Source organism: Tursiops truncatus, chromosome 6 (genome assembly GCF_011762595.2).
Source record: "Tursiops truncatus isolate mTurTru1 chromosome 6, mTurTru1.mat.Y, whole genome shotgun sequence".
NCBI lineage: Eukaryota > Metazoa > Chordata > Mammalia > Artiodactyla > Delphinidae > Tursiops > Tursiops truncatus.
Genome location: NC_047039.1, coordinates 86,239,037 through 86,260,612, shown reverse-complemented (window position 1 = coordinate 86,260,612; position 21,576 = coordinate 86,239,037). Strand labels below are relative to the sequence as shown.

Below are 21,576 nucleotides of genomic sequence, written 5' to 3'. Positions count from 1 at the left end.
ATTTATATAATAACATTTTAAAAACCACATTTGAGAAAATTGATTTATTGTTTGTCTAAACTGTACATAGTGGGTGATACCAAAGAAGCATAATCTTTGCTAATAGGAAACTGAAAATGTAGTCAAGAATGTTAAAGCTAAACACATAAAAGACTGATATAAACATTATTTAACAAAATGGTTTCATTTTTTTCATAGAAGGAAGAAAATGCAGACTGTAGAAATCAGAAATTTTTGTTTGTTCTTTATTTTTGTCTCCCTTCCCATTCTATTTAACCATGTGTTAGAATGTCTTAAGAGAGAACCAAAGGGATATGTAGATATCCTTCTTAAGAATCTTGGATTTATATTTCTTTATTGCATTAGGCTGATTCGTATTACAGCTGTCCAGCTTGTGTTTTCTTACCTTTAAGCCTCCACCATATCATGGTCTTCATACCATTTTCATAATTTCATTTCCCATTTCCAGTTTCTGCTTTAGGGTTTCCATAATGTCAACACTTTTCTGGACATTGGTGATAGGTACAAAGATCCAGATGTCATTTAAGTCCATATTCCTATGCACTCCTTAATAATTGTTGAAGATAATAAGACTACTGGGAGTATTTTACCAGAAAAGAAGGTAAAAATATGCTTATTTATTTCATCTTATCTGATAGGTTTTCCTTTTCCACCTCCTTCTGATGCTCATCCCTCCCTACATCCATTCATCCTCTATCCCCCTGGTAAAGAGATGTGGATAATTATGAGGAAGCATTATAAGGGAGATAAAATTGGATGTCAAATGTATCTGGACTATGAGAAAAGTTTTTATGAGATAAAGGCATATAATTATGAGAATAAGTTACATAACTTTTGTTATTAGTTTAAGATATTAATTGTAACCCCCAAGGTAACCACTAAGAAAACAGCTAAAAAGTAGACTCTAAAGGAAATGACAGGGAATCAAAACTGTACACTAAAAACTAAACACAAAAGGAAACAATAGTAGAAGTGAGTAACAAAAATGATGTAATATATGTAGAAAACAAATATCAAAATGGCAGGAGAAAATTTCAGAGTATTTACAGTGCCTTGGGGCAGAGAATTAAGCATAGAGGCTTTTTCCCCTTCAGACTCCCTTTAATATTTTCTTTATTTTTTTTTATAATGAGCTAGATTTTGTTCATTATGAGAATAATGTAGGTTTATATAAATAAATTAAAATGTTGGTAGGCTAAATACCAGTCTTGGTATCATGTATAGGTCTAAATGGGCAAAAGTATTAAACTGTTTACTCCTTCTCCAGCTATTACAAAACTACCCCCAGCAGAATTTTCTTTCATTTTTTCTAATTACAGTTGATCCTTGAACAACATGTGTTTAAACTGCACAGGTCCACTTATATGCAGAGTTTTTTCAATAAATACTTACTGTAGTACTAGTCAATAGGAAGTTGGTTGAATCTGTGGATGGGAAACCAAAGATATGGAGGGTTATAAAGTTATACGTGGAATTTTTTACTACACAGTAGTAATTTTTTACCCTAACCCCCACATTGTTCAAGGGTCAACTGTACTAAGTAAAAATAAATCTTGATATAGAAATGAAATTTTACACAGAGTGATAAAACTAAGGCACACTGATATCTTTTCTAATAAAGGAAACTAATCACTTAGGTCCCAGAATACAAAGCTATTGTTTTTCCAATGAAGATAGATTTTTAAAAAATTGATTAAAATTGTATCACTTATTTATTGTTTTTACAAATTCTAGAACATTAATGATATCTCTAATCATCTGCTAAGAAAATTTGTAAATAAAATTTAAACAGTGCTTAGAATAAAAATGAACAAAACTGTCTTATTACAGTAGTGTCTGAGTATATTGTGTTTACTTACTAATAAGAAACTTAATTGTTTTCCAAAGTTTAAATACCCATTATTAGGGATGATTGAGAATCTGTTAAAATGAGGAAACTAACCAAATATGTTTACATATCAAAATGGATTTGCTGACATCCAGCAACTGAGTGAGCATCTCTTATTGACTTTAGAGGTAAAGCAGTACCGTGTTTAATCTCCTTATTCACAGATATGTTTGTATCTGTGTACAAAAACTAAAAATAGAACTACCATATGACCCAGAAATCCCACTACTGGGCATATACCCTGAGAAAACCATAATTCAAAAAGAGACATGTACCACAATGTTCATTGCAGCACTATTTACAATAGCCAGGACATGGAATCAACCTAAATGTCCATTGACAGTGAATGGATAAAGAAGATGTGGCACATATATACAATGCAATATTACTAAGCCATAAAAAGAAATGAAATTGAGTTGTTTGTAGTGAGGTGGATGGACCTAGAGTCTGTCATACAGAGTGAATAAGTCAGAAAGAGAAAAACAAATACTGCATGCTAACGCATATATATGGAGTCTAAAAAAAAAAAATGGTACTGATGAACCTAGTTGCAGGGCAGGAAGAAAGAGTTAGACATAGAGAATGGACTTGAGGACATGGGGTGGGAGGGCAAAGCTGGGGCAAAATGAGAGTAGCATCAACATATATACACTACAGAATGTAAAATAGTTGGCTGGTGGGAAGCAGCAGCATAACATAGGGAGATTGGCTTGGTGCTTTGCGTTGATCTAGAGGGGTGGGATAGGGAGGATGGGAGGGAGGCTCAAGAGGGAGGGCATATGGGGATATATGTATGCATATGGCTGATTTGCTTTGTTGTGCAACAAAAACTAACACAGTATTGTGAAGCAATTATACTCCAATAAAGATCTGTTAAAACATAATTTAAAAATTAAAAAATATATATATAAAAAATAAAAAGTAAACTATTTGTTGTTTTTGCTCAAGATGTCTAATTTTGAAGTGATGCATGTGTTCAGAGCCAGTTAGATATAAAATATGAAAGCTGAATTTAGCATCTAGACTTATGTAGACAAACGTTCATTGTCAGTGGGTCTCCAGATATTGACAGTGTTGACTTGCCATTGTATCAGATATGGTAGTCCCATGTAAATAGTTTCAATGTGTCTTACCTCCTTGATTCTCACTAGAAGTTGATTTTTAAAATCTATTTATTTGATTATGTGAGTTAGTTGATACTCTTCTAACAATGGTGATATATTAATTGGTGAGATCAGTAATTGTTGGTTTAAAATCAAGTGACATGCATAGTTTAATGCCTATATAAAATTATTTTTTAGTTGCAAAAAGCAGAAACATATTCTAGTTAACTTAAGCGGTAAAATTGAATAAAAGTGTTTGCATTCTGAGAGTAGAAACAATCGTAAAAACAAATAATTAAATTAATAATATAAAAGAAAATGATTTCAGTCAATAAAAAGAACTATGAGGAAAATGTATGAGTAATGGGATAGAATAACTGGGAATGATTCAGGTGATAAATTATTCAACTTCTGTGGTCAAGAATTTAAGCAGTAAAGGTCCAAGTAAAGGTATAGTTATGGAACAGGGCTTTGAAGGAGTAAGAGGCATTTCCTCTTGGCTAGAGAATAATATGTGTAAGCCTTTAGATAATTAGATAGTAATGAATACAGGGTTATAAATATTTTTCCTGACTGTAAAATTAAACTGCATTTCTCTTTGTTTCGTTGTCAGATTGTGCACTTGAGCAGTTATACTGCTACTCACACAGTTGTTTATAAAAATGCCCATGTCCATGTAATTGCAGTATTTGGAATAACTTTTTTGTTGTGGTTTTAATCTTTGTTAGTCTCATGAGTGAAAATTTTTATTTTAGCATATTTAAAGCTGTTTGTTTTTCTCACTTGGAGAGTACTGTTTTCTTGTCCTTAACCCAGTTTCTCTTTTACATAGAGTTTTATTTTACTGATGAGTTTATGTGTGTATAATGAGACTAACTTCTTTTCACACTCTACATGTATGCCCCACCCTCCAATATTTATTCAGCCTCCGCTCACTTTCACCCTCCAGCCCCCTTGTGTGTAAACTTGCCTTCAAACCTGTAGTTGAAGTAACTGTCTTAATGTTTGTCTGTCGTTGTTGGAGAGTGTCCTATCCTTCAAATATTTCCAAGGTACTAATAGGTAATTCTGTATAATCTTAAATTTGCTTCTAAGCAAGTTTGTGAACTTAAGTCAGTTATGCATTCTTTAACTAAGATAAAGTGAACTCAGAGAATGGTGTCATGAAATTCTTCATTTTCTTTTCGTGGAAATGATGAACTTAAAGCACTGAAACATGAATTCTTGATATTTTAGTATTATATATTTCCCTTAGTTTGTTTATGGATCAGAATTCCATCTGGAAAGTAAAAGTTACACCATATCAATTTTTTTTCCTGAAAATGTAGACATCCAGAGAATGATAATATCCTAAGATTTGGAATCTAGGAGGGTTGGAGGTTCCACTTAAATCTTGAATCTTAAGTTGCTTCTTCTAAATCAGTCTTTCTCAAAAAACACTGAATTGGAGTTTCAGGCCTGGTGCAACCTTAAATAAGACTCTTCAAATATCACCATGCTCATTGTTCCTTGTAGATATAGCTTCCCTGGGAACCCCTCAGGAGAAGAGATGATTGACAAAACAGCAATCTGACATTCTTGAGTCTGTGTCTATCAAAATTATGTCAACTTAATTCCCAAAAATATTCAGCTAAGGAGTTTCAAAATGATACAAGTTTATAAATACTCCTTTGTCTTGATTCAGACAGGATAATCAGGCAACTTGAGACTTCTGGAGAAATATAAAAGTGCCAGTCAGAATCTGACCTGTAGAACAGTTTCAAATGTTGGAGTGGCCCATGAATGAGGTATACAAACAATACTGTAACTTACAGCATCTGTATGTCTTTGTATAACTCAGACTCAGTCTGATTTAACATCCATCTTCATAGTGCTTGGAGAAGACCTAGAATGGGAAGAACAGATCCTGCTGAGTGGATCAGAACCTTCTTAATTTATTTTATGACTGTATATATATCAGCCATCAAGATGATTTCTATCAGTCCTTCCTGTTTTGCTAATTTAAGATCTCATTTATCTTATCTTGGAAATGTATTTCTTATTCGTATTCTTCATCAGTTTTGCACCAGTCTTTCTTTCCTAGTTGTCTGAGGTTTGGGTCTGTCTTACCACACTGCTAATTCCAGCTTAAATTTGCCTGTATTCGTTCTTGCTTCTTATGGCCTGGATGCCTGACTCCAAATTCTAGCTGTAGAGTTACCTCCTACTATGCTTGTCAGGAGATCCCTGCATTGGGGAGACGTTAATAGATTGAACTATCACTACTAGACAGAATTAGTTGATGCTCTGTGTGAAGAGTGGTCTATTTAGACCTCATTCTGTTGGTCACAGCCTTCACCCAGCATTAAACTATGGAGATCTGTTCAATACTGTTTCATCACATCTGCTTTCCAACATGCCCTTATAGAATTGGCTATATTTATTATATTGTTAGGATTATACATAAACTTTTTTTCTGAGTTCCAATCACAAAATTTAATGTATAGACAACATTCTTAGGAACAGAAGGCTAAACTGAGTCTGAGTAGTTTCCACTTGGTATGGTTAGTCACATTGTTTTTCAGTATCTTTTTTCCTTATTTATCCTCCAAACAATTATTTTCTTTACTAGGCTATTATTCACTAGCATTCACTAGCATATCTGACATAATGTTAGCCGTTATGCTTATGAAATAGGTGGTACAATATCTGAAACTTGATAAACTTTATAAAGTCAAGTCAGCCGTACTCTTTTTTTTTTTTGGTAATAATCTACTTTTATTTACAGTGTATCTATTGTGTTATTTATGATTTAAAAATCTGTGAAGATTATTCTTAAGATATTGTAATGATTGATATAAAACCTAATGTCTTTTTTCTTAAAAAATTGTACTTACTACTCCGTGAAGACATCCTTTACAAAAGAGTAATTCTTGCAATATTTTAACACCTATCTGGTAAAGTGTATAAAATAATAAACTTCTGTTTAAATTAATTTAGGATCAGCTTTTCAAATAGATAAAAGTGACCATAAAATAATTGGCAGATTTTAAGAATATAATAAAAAAAGTTTTCTTCTTCATCTGTTGTTTTCAAAGCAAAAGACAAAGGAAAGTGCTGCTCAGTATAGATGAACATTTGGTTATACTTCAGTTTTCCTGTGGACCTGCCTTTCCCAGATCCTGCCTTGTTTGTCTTCATGAGTGTTCTTCCCAGCCTTCTTTTCTTTTTCATAGCTTCCTTTTTCATATATTTCAATTCAAGTAAAATCTCCCTAAATCTTCATTATTTCATGTCATAACATCTAACTAATTTCTTTTGTGGGACTCCTCATTATTTTATTTACCAGCCTGTTCATTTTCCCTTATTAGTCTTAGGTTCAGTGAAGTCACAAACTATGTCTCGCATATTACCAGTAGTATATAGGAGCTTATAACATATTCTGAATGAGTCCTTTGTCAAATATATTTATTACAGTTGTCTTCTATCACCTTCTGGCTTGCTTTTTTACTTCCATTAATGTGTCCTTTAATAAATATAAATTCTTAGTTTTAATGAAGTCCAGTTAAATCAATCTTTATTTGTATGGTTATTGTCTTTTATGCCCTTTTAATACATTGTCCTTACCCCCAAATCATGATAACATGTTTCTGTATTTTCCTGTAGAAAATTAATTGCTTTACCCTTAAGGTTTAAATCTACAATTCATCTTGGATTAAGTTGTATTTATGGTACATTTTAGAGGTTGAGGTTTATATTATTTACCTTATTTTTATAATAATCCTGTCTAATAAGACATATAAAAACTCAGTGTCTTAAATAAATTAGCATTTATTTAGTTCATGAACCTAGTGGTTATTGACTGCTTCATTCATATATCTAGAAGTTAGATAAATACCTGTTTATCTAAGACAATATCCTTCTGGGATGACTGAGATGACCTGGATTGACTTAATATATCTTTCTTTTTCTAGCAGACTAGCCTAAGAATAATTTCATGGAAAAGTCAGAAATGCAAGAGTGACTGCCTGCCCAAACACATACATGATTTTTAAGACATCTTGCATCACTTTAGCTAACTTGCTATTGGACAAAGCTAAACGCATGACAAATCCAGAGTCAGAGTAGGAAGGTACTATAAAGTTTCATCTGAAAGTTATGGATAGATGGAAAAGGGATTACTAGAGTCTATCAATACAATCGATTTGCCAAACTCTGCTCAATAACCATTATTATTTACATCCTGCCTATATGTAAAATATGCTCAGTCTTATCCTAGGACCCTGATTATCTCACCTGATTAAGAAGCAAGTTAGAAAACTAGTATTTTGTGATTTACATTTGGTCTAGAGATTACATCTTTAGATCCATACACATATGAAATAAAAAAGCAAGTTACTTGTGCCACATATTCATAACATAAAATGGTGCAATAGAGATAGGACAATCACAATAAACATTCAAAAATATAAATAATTGAATACACACTGCAGTCACTGTTTCATACCAATTCTGAAATATTGCTGGACAAATGTGTCCCTTACACAATTCAAAATATATAAAATTATATCCCAATATGCTGTCTTGGAATGGTTTCCCAGTTAATCACTTTCCATAACATGACTCTGACCTGTAAGATGCCAATTTTTACCTCAGTACTCTTCTTGGCTACCTTTGACGTAGCAGTTGAAATATAGGCCTCTAGAGAACAGCGTTGAGATTCATTCCTGCCTAGAGAAAGTTGGATACCTAGGGTTATTTTTATAAATTTAATCATCTGTCACGAAAGCGATCCTATGGTAAGTACAATTTCCTAAAATACATAGTGGACTTCATATATATATATCTGATTAGTACTTTGAATGAAACATTAACATTGCTTTCCAGATGTAATTCTCTTAGTAAATTTGTTTACTGCTACCGTGGAATCAGGCTTCTGTGAGACCATACACTGAAGCTAAATAGGTACTTTTTATCCAGCTGAGTATGCATCACCTTAAATTCCTTCAGAACTTATTTCATAGAGATTATTGGCCACATACTTGATTTGATCCACATCTCTAGACCATGTCCTATTTTGAGAATCTACTGCCTGCTGGTGAGTTTGAGAATGAAAACCAGCCTGCAGTTAAGATAGTCGTTGCCTCTGTTTGGCTTGCTTATTTGTCATGGGGGAGTTGGCTGGCCTTTAGCTCATGGAGGAGCAACTGAAGTATTCTGCCTCCACTTCACATACCTCTCATCTCAAGCAGAACAGCTCAGGCATGTTCTCGTGCAAAGACAGAGATGCAATAATCAAGATCCATTTATATAATGCCCTTTCAAGTCTCTCCTTGTTTATATTTTCTAACTTTCTATTGGCCAACGCAAGTCATGTAGTCGAGCCTATGGTCAGACTTATATGGTGGTATAAACAGGACATAGATACAAGGAGGAGTGAAGAATTGGGGCAATAAAGGCAGATATTCCAAAACAAAGAACTCTTTCATGAACAGTATTCTTCTACATATATCCTTGTATTATTAGAGATTCTTCCTTTTATAGTTTCCCTCAAATGTTTTATTTCCAGAATAGACGTCTAACACATTGGTTAGACTTATTTCCATTTTTTTTGATGTTATTGTCTAATGATATTCTAAAGGACATTTTCTAATATAATTTTGTACTTATTTGTTGGAAGAATTTAGAGTAAGAATTGAGTTTCATATTTGACCTGGTATTGTTTGATCCTGCTGAAATCATTTATTATTTCTAATATTGTATCTGCATATTCTTTTGGATTTTCTATCTACATCATATTGTCATCTACAAATAATTATTTTATTTCTTCTTTCAAATCTTTACTTTTATTTATTTTGCTTTCCTTACTTCAAACACTAGAAAATTCAGTGGAATATGAATAGAAAAGACTTATGCTTGTCATACATGTCTTGTTCCTAGCATTAGGGCAAAAGCCTTCAGTCTTGTACCATTAATGCAGTGTTTGCTTTGGGGTGTGTGTGTGTGTGTGTGTGTGTGTGTGTGTGTGTGTGTGCGTGTGTGTATGTGTGTGTGTCTTGCTTGTTTGCTTTGTCGATACCACTGATCAGATTTTAAAATTTATCTTTTATTGCTATATTGCTGAGAATTTTAATCATGAAACTGTTTAATTTTATCAAGTTATTATGTTCTGCATCTAATGAGATTATATATTTTCTTTTATGATTTAAATATGATAACATAGTTTTATTTCTAAATGTTAAACAAATCTTGAAATAAGCCCAATTTTTTGTGATATAACATCCTTTTTATATGCACCTAGATTCAAGCAGTTAATATTTTGTTTAGGATTTTTGCATCTAAGATCATGAAGGATATTGGCGAATAACATTATTTCTTTGTACATGTATCAAGGGTCTGCTGTTTTCATTAAAATTTAAGAAAGAGTCCAGTCTTATTTTATGTTTTCTGTTTTTAAATAATGACGTTACTTTTTAAAATGCTTAGAAAAATTCACAAGTGAAGTCATTTAGGTCCGTTATTTCTTGTATGGGAAGATTCTTGATTCTTGATTCTATTCATTTTACAGATAAGTATTATGTTTTCTATTTCTTCTTGTAGTTGTTTTGATAATGTGTGACTTCCAAGGATTTTTCCAGTTTATTTAAACTGAGTAATTGATTGGCATAAAATTGTTTTCAATATCCTTTTATCATTAATGCCTCCAATATCTTTTTTTTCCTTAATTGATCTTGCTATGAATTTATCAATTTATTTGTCTTTTTCAAAGCCAACTTTTGATTTTATTGGCTTTCTATATTGTGCTTTATTATTTGCTTTATATTTGATTGGTTTCTGCTGTTACATTTTATGTCCTTTCTTCACCTCTTCTTGAATTCAGTTTTCTGTTCTTTCTTTAGCTTATGAGATGAAAGCTTAGGTAATAGATTTTTAGCCTTTCTTCTTTTCTAATATATGTATTGAGACAATACATTTTCTTTTTAGCACATTTTTAGCTGAATCACATAAGTTTTGAGATATTATCTTATAATTTAAAATATTTTCTAATTTTAATTATGCTTTATTATTTTACCTACATGCTATTTATGATTGTACTGATTAATTTTAAATTCTTTTTTTTTTTTTTGCGGTACGCAGGCCTCTCACTGTTGTGGCCTCTCTTGTTGCGGAGCACAGGCTCCAGAAGCGCAGGCTCAGTAGTTGTGGCTCATGGGCCTAGTTGCTCCGTGGCATGTGGGATCTTCCCAGACCAGGGCTCAAACCCATGTCCCCTGCATTAGCAGGCAGATTCTCAACCACTGCACCACCAGGGAAACCCCATTTTAAATTCTTGAAGACTTTCTATTACTCTTTTTTCCTTGCTCAATTCTGTTGTGGCCAGAGAAAATGCTCCATATGATTTCAACCCTTTGAAATTTATCAAAAAATACATTTCAAGTAAACAATCCCTATTTACTTAAAAAATGTGTGTAGTATGCATTTGGGTTTTGTGTACCGAATTATACCAGTGCTACTAAAAGCGTGGAACATAGACTAGTGGTGCCCTACACACTATTATTGATACTCAAATAAGATAACTATATTAATTGAAAAAAGCATTTAGAAACGTTCATAGTTTCTGTAGTTCACCCATGCACATGATCAATGGATTGTTGTTGTGAACAGTATGTAGACATGTTTGTGTGGTAGTCAATTCACATGGTAAGTTACATGTAGGGAGTGTTGTGAACCAGTCTTTTTCAGGAGGACATATCATAAGTGATATATTAAGGCTGTTTATCAGCTTTATCCCCAAAGTTTATTAAAATCTGAGAAAATAAAAGCTTTTGTTTATTTTTACAACTAAATGTGAATATTAAGCTATTTCCTTATTTTGCTACTATAAAAATAAAATTCATTTGTAATCAAGACAGTTTGTGGTTTATAGTCAAATATTATTACTCAGATTTGGTAAGCAATTTTAATCTTTATCCTCAGTCCTACTTTACTAATCATGAAACAAAATTACCTGTCGTTTATGTCAAAAACACACATGCACACTGACTTTTCTGAATGCAGCTATGCTAATCAAACAATAATCGTACAAATAATTTGGAATTAATGGCATTCAAAATAGTTTGTGCTAGTTTTACTTAGAAGTATATTCCCTCATATCGAGTTTGGTTATGCAGCCATATTTAATAGTGAAGTGCTCAAATCACAGCATTTATTTGTGGAGATGTATTGGTTAATGAAGCAATAAAACCATCAGCTATATATTAAGCAGCAATATTTATATATAAAATCTAAAGTTATAAATTCAAATAAAAAGAATGCTTTGAAAGAAAGTATATTGTCTTTAAATGCCACTACAAGCAGATGTTCAGAATTTAGCATAGAAACAGAAAACATTTTGTGAGGTTCTAATAAGGTATAACTTTTGGTTACTAGGACTAGAAAATAAAAAATGAAATAAAAATAGGACTTGGAATAAACAAATAAACATAAATGAATGTCTGATCATGTTAGACTGAAGAAAAATATGAATATACAGTTTGAATAATTCCATCCAATACTAAACAAATAAATTCTTATGTCTTGAATTCCTTTGTTTATATATATTTAGAATTTAGGCTCTTTGATCTTTTAGTAGGAACAAGAGGTTTTTTGTTATGAGGTACCAATTATGTAAGGATAAAGTAAGATCTTATTGTATAAAATTGTAGATATTGAAGTAGCATGTCTAAATCCTATAAACTTTGCTCCACTACTTACCACAGTGGACACAGGAAGTTAAATGATATTAGGGTTTGAAGTGATAGGGGATTTGAAATTTAGAGCTCTTATAGTATTTGTGAAAGTCTTTCAATAGAAATATAGGCCAGGTATCCCTTTCCCTCTCCCAAGATATTTCCTCTTTTTGTGCACCAAATGAAATTCTGCTACTCTATTATATTTTTGGAAATATTTTGGACTTAGAAATCTTGGGTTGATTTCTGATCATCCTAAAAGTCTATTAAGCTCTTATTTACTTACTGGGTACTCTAGTATATTGTGAATGAAAACAGATTTCATTACATTGTTCAATAGTCAGAGCATAAAATAATAATATAAATAATTGCATTACTTTTTGATATATAAATTATTCTCTTTAGAGTTTAATAATCACTGATTTTAGAGAAATTTATGCAAATTTTTTTCATATTTACATACCTGAAGACCTGGATTGTGGTTAGCTACACAATTATCTATTACCTAGCCTTTAAATCTCTGTCTAGATGTTAGCTGAGACCTTCTAAAATGTAACAGACACATAACATAGTAATAGTAAAGTCAAGTGTATAGTTGATTTTTACTATAATCAGTTATTCATAATCACATAAAAACAAAACTTAATTTTAAATACCTAAAAGTTAGATAGCCATTATTTTTTCAAAGTCCTTATTATTCATAGGTTAGAAATTCAAATTTCTGTGATATTCTGTCATCTAATATTCAGTGCTTCATCTTATTCTCACTGCTTCCTATATATTTATTCTGATATGTTATCTTAAAGAGATTCTCAGCTATGGAATTTCCATGTGGAAATGTGCACTGCCTGTGTGATTGCTTCACTGTTATAAATATTTCTCTAGCTCTGGATTTCTCTATTTGAAAGAGGTGCAATTGAGAATAAACCTTTATGCTTATTAAGGTTTTTACCTTTCTACACATATTAATCAGAGAAAGCTTTATCCCATTTAGCTGCCAGTGAAAGTATCACTAATTCAAGATAAGGGTCATTTACAGAATCTATTAAGCAATTGACATATATCTTGTTTCAGAAGATATGTCGGAACTATTTCCAAGAGAGTTTCAGAAATCCAGAGACATTGCAGAATTTGCAATTGGCAGGGCATGAGAACTCAGCAGTCTCAGTCTTCTGGTTGAATATGATGACAGCTGCCTTGACAAATATACCCAAGCCCATAACAAAAATACAGTAATCAGAGCTTTCTCTCATGCTGTAAGTAGAGTGCAAATTTAAATTGTATATAGTATAAGGTTGGGCTATCTCATGGTTGATGAAAAACTGTATTTGTAGTTGATCTTTGTTGTCACATGAAGTTCAAAAGTATAAATTCTAGAACACAACTAGCAAACACTAAGCTGAGAAATTCTGGAATGATGAGATCGTTATTTTGTGACTTCTCACTGAAGTAGAAGCAAAGAGTTTTAGCCCTCACTCTGGAGAACAGGGCTAGTATACTCACTGATCAAAATCTAACTTTACATCATTGCTGAGGAATTTTATTCTAGGATTTCATTGTGTCCATAAAGATATATGGACAAATAAAATAGAAAACCTGGCACTGGTGCTATAAACAACAGATGAAAGAAAACTATATTTCAAAATATAGGCTCCCAAGTTGGAGGGAATGTACAGTCACTATGAAAAACATATGGTGGTTCCTCAAAAATTAAAAATAGAATTATCATATGATCCAGAAATGCCTCTTCTGGATATATATACATATATATATATGTATATATGAGAATTAAAAGCAGTGTCTCCAAGAGATATTTGTATACCCTTGTTTATAGTAGCACTGTTCATGATAGCCAAGAGGTGGAAGCAACTAAAGTGTTCCTCAGTAGATGATTGAATGAACAAAATGTGGTATATACACACATGCAATATTATTCAGACTTAAAAAGGAAGGACATTCTGACACATGCTACAACATGGATGAAACTTGAAGACATTACACTAAATGAAATAAGCCAGTCACAAAAAGACAAATACCGTATTATTCCATTTATATGAGCTCTCTACGGTAGTCAAATTCATAAAAAAAAAAGAAGGTAGAAGGGTGGTTTCCAGGAGCTGGGGGGAGAGGGAAATGGGGAGTTGTTTAATGAGTGTAGACTTTCAGTTTTGCAAGATGAAAAAGTTCTGGAGATTGTTTGCACAACAGTGTGAATATATTTAACATTACTGAATGGTATACTTTAAAATGGTTAAGATGATAAATATTATGTGTATTTTGCCACAACTAAAAAAAGTATAGACTCAGTTCTGCTAATCACGTTTTTGACAGTAATAAACAAAGAAGGGTATCCTTGACCTAAAAATATGTGCTAATATTTTCTGAACCAGTATTTGAGAGGTAGCTTCATGTAAGTGTAAAAATACTGACTGATTCTCAATTTGTAGGTATAACTGTAGGATATACTGTCTGCAATGATAAGAAAAGCAGAATGTCATTCCTCTGAAGTATGGAAACAATTTTCTGAGCCAGACTCCTGACTCTAGATCTTATTAGTTTCTCTTTTTCTCTACAGCCATTCTGAGATTGCAACACCAGGAATGTAACACAGTAGGTAGCATTTAGAGGGGAAAAAAATTAAGTAGATCTCCACTTTTCCAATACACCAACACAAATTACAATTAGACTAAATATTTTAATATCAAACCAAGAACAAGCATTTCTGGATGTTTTTTAATACTTAAATATTTCTAATAAAAGGAAGGGAAATTCAAAAGTTCAATAGATCAGAACACCTAGAAAATAAGCCTTCTCTAAGTTTAAAAAAAAGAAAAGGAAAAACAATTAGGAAAGACATTTACACATAATAAGACAAAACTTCAATATTCTTAATATACTAGGAAGAAAAAATGAATAAGAAAACACTCTTCAGTGAGGAAAATAAAGACTATAAATTATTCACAGAAGTAGAAATTGTCAGTAATCAAATTACAATATAAAGAAGGGTAAGCAGATGAAAATAGAAATGATTTTTTTTTTGCTTATCAAATTTGAAGATATTTAAAAACAAAGTAATATTAAGTGCTAATATTATATGGTGAGATCATTATTCTTCTACATTGTTGGAAGGATTTTTAGCTGTATTGCAAAACTCAAAATCACTACATTATTTATTGGTGTATTTTTTATGCTACATGGTATCTGTGCAAGGAAAAAAATCAGAATGGTGAGAATATATTTATATATTGATATAATGAAATTTAACATATTATAATTTATAATTGAAAAAATTACAAAATAACTTAAAAAGTGGAGTAGTTACTTTCTATACCAGTGAAATGAAATTTCATGCAAGCTAAATGAATAAGGTATTTGGAGACATTTTATTTTAAAAAAATATTATAATTATAAGGGTGCATATATTGAAAACAATAGATAAATATAGAAAATGTTTTAAATTATTATAAAACACTTTAATGATTTTAATAGATTGTCAGATTATGGTGAATGTTTTCCTCTTTTGATAACTTTTATATTTTTCTAATGTATTATATACACATTTTTATTATCATAAAATATATTTAAAAATTTATGAAGCAGCTGTAGAACTCAGAATTAGAACATGCATTATATACTAAAAAGTCTAAGTAAGTTTTTGTATTCTCTCTGTATATAATACATGAATTCCAAGAAAATGTTCCATTTTCTATTTTGTCTTATATTGATCGTTGTTTCCCAGGTACCCAAAAGCCCTTGTTGGTACATTTAGTTTTCATGAAACTTCCTATTTTCTCATCTTTCAAGATGAGGAATTGAAAACTTGATAATTGATTTAAGAAAAGTAGAAAGGAATTAGGGGGATACTGTGCTTGGAATTCTAAGCAGTGCAATCAACTGTTATCTATAAGTATTTATGGGGAAGGGCCCCAGTTAGAATCAAGGAGACCAGATGGCATGGAAGGAAAAAGAGATACAAATAATATTTTTTGTTGAAAATGAAGCATTAAGGTAGATTCTAGGATTCCTGTCTCTAATTGAGACTGGTCTAAAAATTGAAGCAAGGCTGAGACTTCAATTTGATATCAGTAAAAACTGATAAAGCATTCCAAGTTATTTATCTCCTTTTTTATTCCCATACAAAGTAGTGTTCTCTTCCTCTAGTGTGCTATAGAACCTGTTATGCCTTCCTGTAATTATTGGTTCACTTTCTTTCTCCTCTGATGACTGTGGCCTTCTGTAAAATAGAATCTATGTCTTTTACATGTCTTCTGGTTCTATCCTAGGTCAAAATAGATGCCCAGTCAATGTGTATTCCTAAACTTCCTTTTCTTCTCCCATTACCCCTCATTCTCCTCCTAACTAATATTACTGAGAAATTCTGTGTGCTACCCCTTGTGATAAGTACTTAATGTAAAGTATCTCATGTAATTCTCATGTTGAACCTATAAGATAGTTCTGTAGCCCCCTCATCCCAAGTTTGTAAAGAAGAAAACAAGAGATCAGCTTGGGCAAGAAGCTTGCACAATCTCACACTTAGAAGCAAAAATATGAATAGGGATTCAAGTCTTGCTAAAGTGAACTTTGAAGGAATGGAGTAGATAAAAATTAGGGGGTGAATGATACCTTGCAGTGTTTTGAAGAATATTTTGACATTTTATCTAAATTGGTGGTTATTAGATAAATTTACTTTGAAGGTATTTGGCATCTTATGTAAACTGAGTCATTATTTAAATTTTGGGAAAATTGGGATAAATTTAGGTAAATTCATAAGAAGTTAAAATGTCTGTGCTCTACCAGTATGGTTTACAATTTAAATAAAAAATGATCAGACTCCCCTCAGTGAATAACTCTAGTTTTTTTCTTGATGCTTTAGATTTTATAATTCACATGAAATAATTTAGATGAACGTAATATGCAAATGATGCTACTGTGTTTGATTTTCAAACAAAATTAATACTCTTAGTTTTAGTTAAAATTTTAAAACACCTTATTTTATGGCATCCAGTAAATAAAATAACATCAAATATCTTTTTCCCCAAATAATATAATTGGCTTCATTGATCTTAAGCTCTAGAAATTCAGATTCACCGGGCATTGTTAAAATGCCATAGCTTACAATTTGATTCTATCCAAAAAATGCTTTCAACACATGTTTTTTTTCATAAATCAAAACCTGTGCTCTGAGACACATTTGTAACTTTGGATCAGCTTGTACAGCTGAGCAAGCATTTTATCTAATGAATGTCATTAAGAGTTCAAATCTGCATTAGAGATGAACTAAATGGCAAATGTAGCCTTTAAAGAAATAAGATTAGAGTGTTTCTTTTCTCTCTTATCTTCATGAAGCTTACTCTGTAAAGAGTTTCCTGGGCAAAATGCCTTCTGGCTTAAGGGTCAATCCAACTGAGCTCTACATTTATGCTATAGCTCAAAATCTTAGAATGATGAGAGGTTTCTAGAAGGAATGCTAACTCAGAATTCAGAGATCCATTCATGGCTTCTTGCTTGTGGGACAAATGAGAGATAGAAGGTCTAAAATTATACCTGCCTTGACTATACTTTATCTTCTAATATTAGATCTGAATATAGCCTTCAAATGACATTGCATTTATTCATTTAATAAATAAAACCAAAATCTTAGAATATTTTCTTTTCCATTATCTTTGTTGTGTGTTTATATGTAGTTTGTTCCTGTTTTATAACAATTTTAGATTTACAGAACTATTGTAAATATAGCACAGAATTCCCATATCATCTATACCCAATTTCCCCTGTCATTAACACCTTACCTTAGAATTGGTCACAATTCATGAACTGATATTGATACATTATAATTAACTAAAATTCACACTTTTTCAGAGTTTCTGAATTTTTCCTTAATGTCCTTTTCTGGTTTGACGATTGCATCCAGGTTATCACATTATGTTTAGTAGTCATATCTCCATAAGATCCTCGTGACTATGACAGTTTCTTAGACTTTCCTTGTTTTTGATGACCTTGATGACTTTTTAGGTTTGGTCAGGTATTTTATAGACAGAACACTGTATAGACGGTCCCCAACTTACAATGATTCAGCTTATGATTTTTCAACATTACAATGGTGTGAAACAATATGAATTCAAGAGAATCCATTCTTCAAACTTTGAATTTTCATCTTTGCCCAGGCTAGTGATATGTGGTACTTACTATACTCTCTCTTGTGCTGGGCAGTGGCAGTGAGCTGCAGCTCCCAGTCATACACTTGATCACAAGGGTAAACAATAGATACACTTGCAAGCATTCTGTACCCATACAACCATTCTTTTTTTCACTTTTAGTACAACATTCAATAAATTGCATGACATATTCAACAGTTTGTTATAAAATTGGCTTTGTATTAGGTGATTTTAAGGTTTTTTTGTTTTTGTTTTTAATCTTATATATTGGTCCACTCTGAATGCTATCTTCTGGTGGAATATTCTGTAATAATCTCCAGGAAACATATTAATATCATAGCCACCTTTTGATGGAATATGATCTACCAAGTGGTGGGCAGGTTGGGGGCAGGGGAGGAGAGACAGAAGCCTAAAATGCTATATTTTATTTACTTGTAAAGGGAACAACACATCATTGAGCTGAAATCAGTGAGGGTGCCACTAGAAATGACTTTTCTGATAGTCTATATGAAGATGAACTTTTTGTCAATAAGGAAATTAATTTAAAATAAGAATCAAAATTTAATTAGGTAAAATGACAGATACTGAGAAATAAAATTATTGAATCTCAGAACTAAATATACATGTAAGAGTTCTAATAGGATTCAAAATAATTGTGTGTATTAGGTAATCTATGTAAACTAATACAATAATAATTGCTATACTGAAAATAAAAGAGAATAAATAGAAAAAACTGAGTCAAAATTTAGCCATCCCAAATTTAACCAAACAGCAACTTAATGCAGGAGGAAGTATGGAATAGGAGTGTACTACTGTGAAAATTTCTTTATTTTGCCAGGAAAGAAGGCAATAGAAAAAAATCCTAAATATAAAGAGTTAGAAAAGGAGAGATTCAAATGTGAATGTATGGATTTATTTACATGTAATGAACAAAGGTAATAGAGTCAACATATGGCAAAATAAAAAGTAATAATGATCCTTGTGGGCAAATATCTTATTTTTTAACATAAAAAAATATCTAGGAATGATCGAAGAAAGAGGAGGAAGGCAAAGTCGTGAAAGAGGAAGGGGAACAGAAGAAACAGTAAAAAGAGAAGAATGTGGTAGAGGAAGAAGAGGGAAGGTGGAGGAGAAATATAAAAATATAACCAGAAAAAAATGTGTTAGGACAATAAATGTACAGGTGTTAAACTATTCTTTTGAAATTCATATCTATTTTGGAAATAAAAAGTAGCAAATATAATCAATTATATGTTCCCTACTATTGGAAGATATAAAACAGACAGCTACTTAGCAATATTGGATATACAGTCATTCCTGGATACCAAAATCAGTGTTTGCTCAAGTCCCTTATATAAAATATTGGCCTTCTATATCCTGAACAAACCATGGATTGATCCCTAGGAATCCATTCCTGTGGAACCTTCTAATATGGAGGGCTAACTGCACAATGATGAGTTCTGGGGAAAAAAACAGCTAAGTATCATTCTTAATTAAAAATCTAGAGAATAAAGTAAAATTCGAGAATGAAAATAATAATAAAGAATTAGTATTGAGAGACCTTCAAGATGGCAGAAGAGTAAGACGTGGAGATCACCTTCCTCCCCACAAATACATCAGAAATACATCTACATGTGGAACAACTCCTACAGAACACCTACTGAATGCTGGCAGAAGACCTCAGACCTCCCAAAAGGCAAGAAACTCCCCACGTACCTGGGTAGGGCAGAAGAAAAAAGAAAAAACAGAGACAAAAGAATAGGGATGGGACCTGCACCACTGGGAGAGAGTTGTGAATGAGGAAAGTTTCCACACAATAGGAAGCACCTTCACTGGCGGAGAAGGGGGGTGGCAGTGGGGAAGATTCATAGCCACAGAGGAGAGCACAGCAACAGGGGTGAAGGGGGCAAAGCAGAGCGATTCCTGCACAGAGGATTGGTGCCAACCAGCACTCACCAGCCTGAGAGGCTTGTCTGCTCACCCCCTGAGGCGGGTGGGGGCTGGGAGCTGAGGCTCAGGCTTGGAGGTGAAATCCCAGGGAAAGGACTGGGGTTGGCTGCATGAACACAGCCTGAAGGGGGCTAGTGTGCCACAGCTAGCCAAGAGGGAGTCTGGGAAAAAGTCTGGAACTCCCTAATAAGCAAGAGACCATTGTTTCGGGGTGCACGAGAGAAGAGATTCAGAGTACTGACTGGACGAGCTTCGGAAACGGGTGTAAGCCGCGGCTATCAGTGCAAACACCAGAGAGGGGCATGAAATGCTGGGCTGCTGCTGCAGCCACCAAGAGGCCTGTGTGCAAACACAGGTCACTATCCACATCTCCCCTCCTGGGAGTCTATGCAGCCTGCCACTGCCAGGGTCCCATGATCCAGGGAAAACTTCACCAGGAGAGCACAAGGTGCACCTCAGGCTGTTACAACTTCACGTTGGTCTCTGCCGCCACAGGCTCGCCCCACATTCCGTACCCCTTCCTCCCCCCAGCCTGAGTGAGCCAGAGCCACCTAATCAGCCGCTAATTTAACCCTGTCCTGTCTGAGCGAAGAACAGACCCCCTCAGGTGACCTACATGCACAGGCGGGGCCAAATCCAAAGCTGAACCCCAGGAGCTGTGCGAACGAAGAAGAGGAAGGGAAATTTCTCCTAGCAGCCTCAGGAGCAGTGGATTAAATCTCCACAATCAACTTGATGTACCCTGCATCTGTGGAATACCTGAATAGACAACAAAACATCCCAAAATTGAGGCGGTGGACTTCGAGAGCAATGATATATACATTGTTTTCCTGTTTCTCTTTTTCTGACTGTGTATGTGTATGCTTCTTTGTGTGATTTTGTCTGAATAGCTTTGCTTTTACCATTTGTGCTAGGGTTCTGTCTGTCCGTTTTTGTTTCGTTTTGTTTAGTTTTTGTTTTCTTTTGTACTATAGTTTTTAGTGCTTGTTATCACTGGTGGATTTGTTTTTTGGTTTGGTTTCTCTCTTGTTTCTTTTTCTTCTTCCTTTTTTTATTACTTTCTATTTTTTTAATTTTTAATATTTTATTTTTTAAATAAATTTATTTTAATTATTTTTTCTATCTTTTTTTCTTTTTTTCTCCCTTTTCCTCTGAGCTGTATGTCTGACAGCGTCTCAGGGCTCCAGCCAGGTGTCAGGCCTGTGGTTCTGAGGTGGGAGAGCCGAATTCAAGACATTGGTCCACCAGAGACCTCCCAGCTCCAGGTAATATAAAACAGTGAAAGCTCTCCCAGAGATTTACATCTCAACGCTAAGACCAAACTCCACTCAACGACCAGCAAGCTATAGTGCTGGACCCCTAAGCCAAACAACTATCAAGACAGGAACACAACCCCACCAATTAGCAGAGAGGCTGCCTAAAACCATAATAAGGCCACAGAGACACCAAAACACAAGAAAGACAAGATCCAGCCTCAAGATCTGCCCACAAGAAAGACAAGATCCAACCTCATCCACTAGAACACAGGCACTAATTCCCTCCACCAGGAAACCTACACAACCCATTGAACCAACCTTAGCCACTGGGGACAGGCACCAAAAACAATGGGAACTACGAACCTACAGCCTGTGAAAAGGAGACCCCAAACACAGTAAGTTAAGCAAAATGAGAAGTCAGAAAAACACAGTAGATGAAGGAGCAAGATAAAAACCCACCCGACCTAATAAATGAAGAGGAAATAGGCAGTCTGC

The 21,576-nt window shown here is 33.3% G+C and overlaps 1 long non-coding RNA gene across 1 annotated transcript; it reads right to left on the bottom strand.

Annotated features, from left to right (window-relative positions):
• Positions 1 to 475: 475 nt before the first annotated feature.
• Positions 476 to 7,716, bottom strand: LOC141278898 (uncharacterized). Its single transcript, XR_012332299.1, has 4 exons — positions 7,643 to 7,716; positions 4,825 to 4,897; positions 1,414 to 1,445; positions 476 to 505 (listed from the first exon to the last, which is right to left on the bottom strand). It is a non-coding gene; the product is annotated as an uncharacterized lncRNA (long non-coding RNA).
• Positions 7,717 to 21,576: the final 13,860 nt, after the last annotated feature.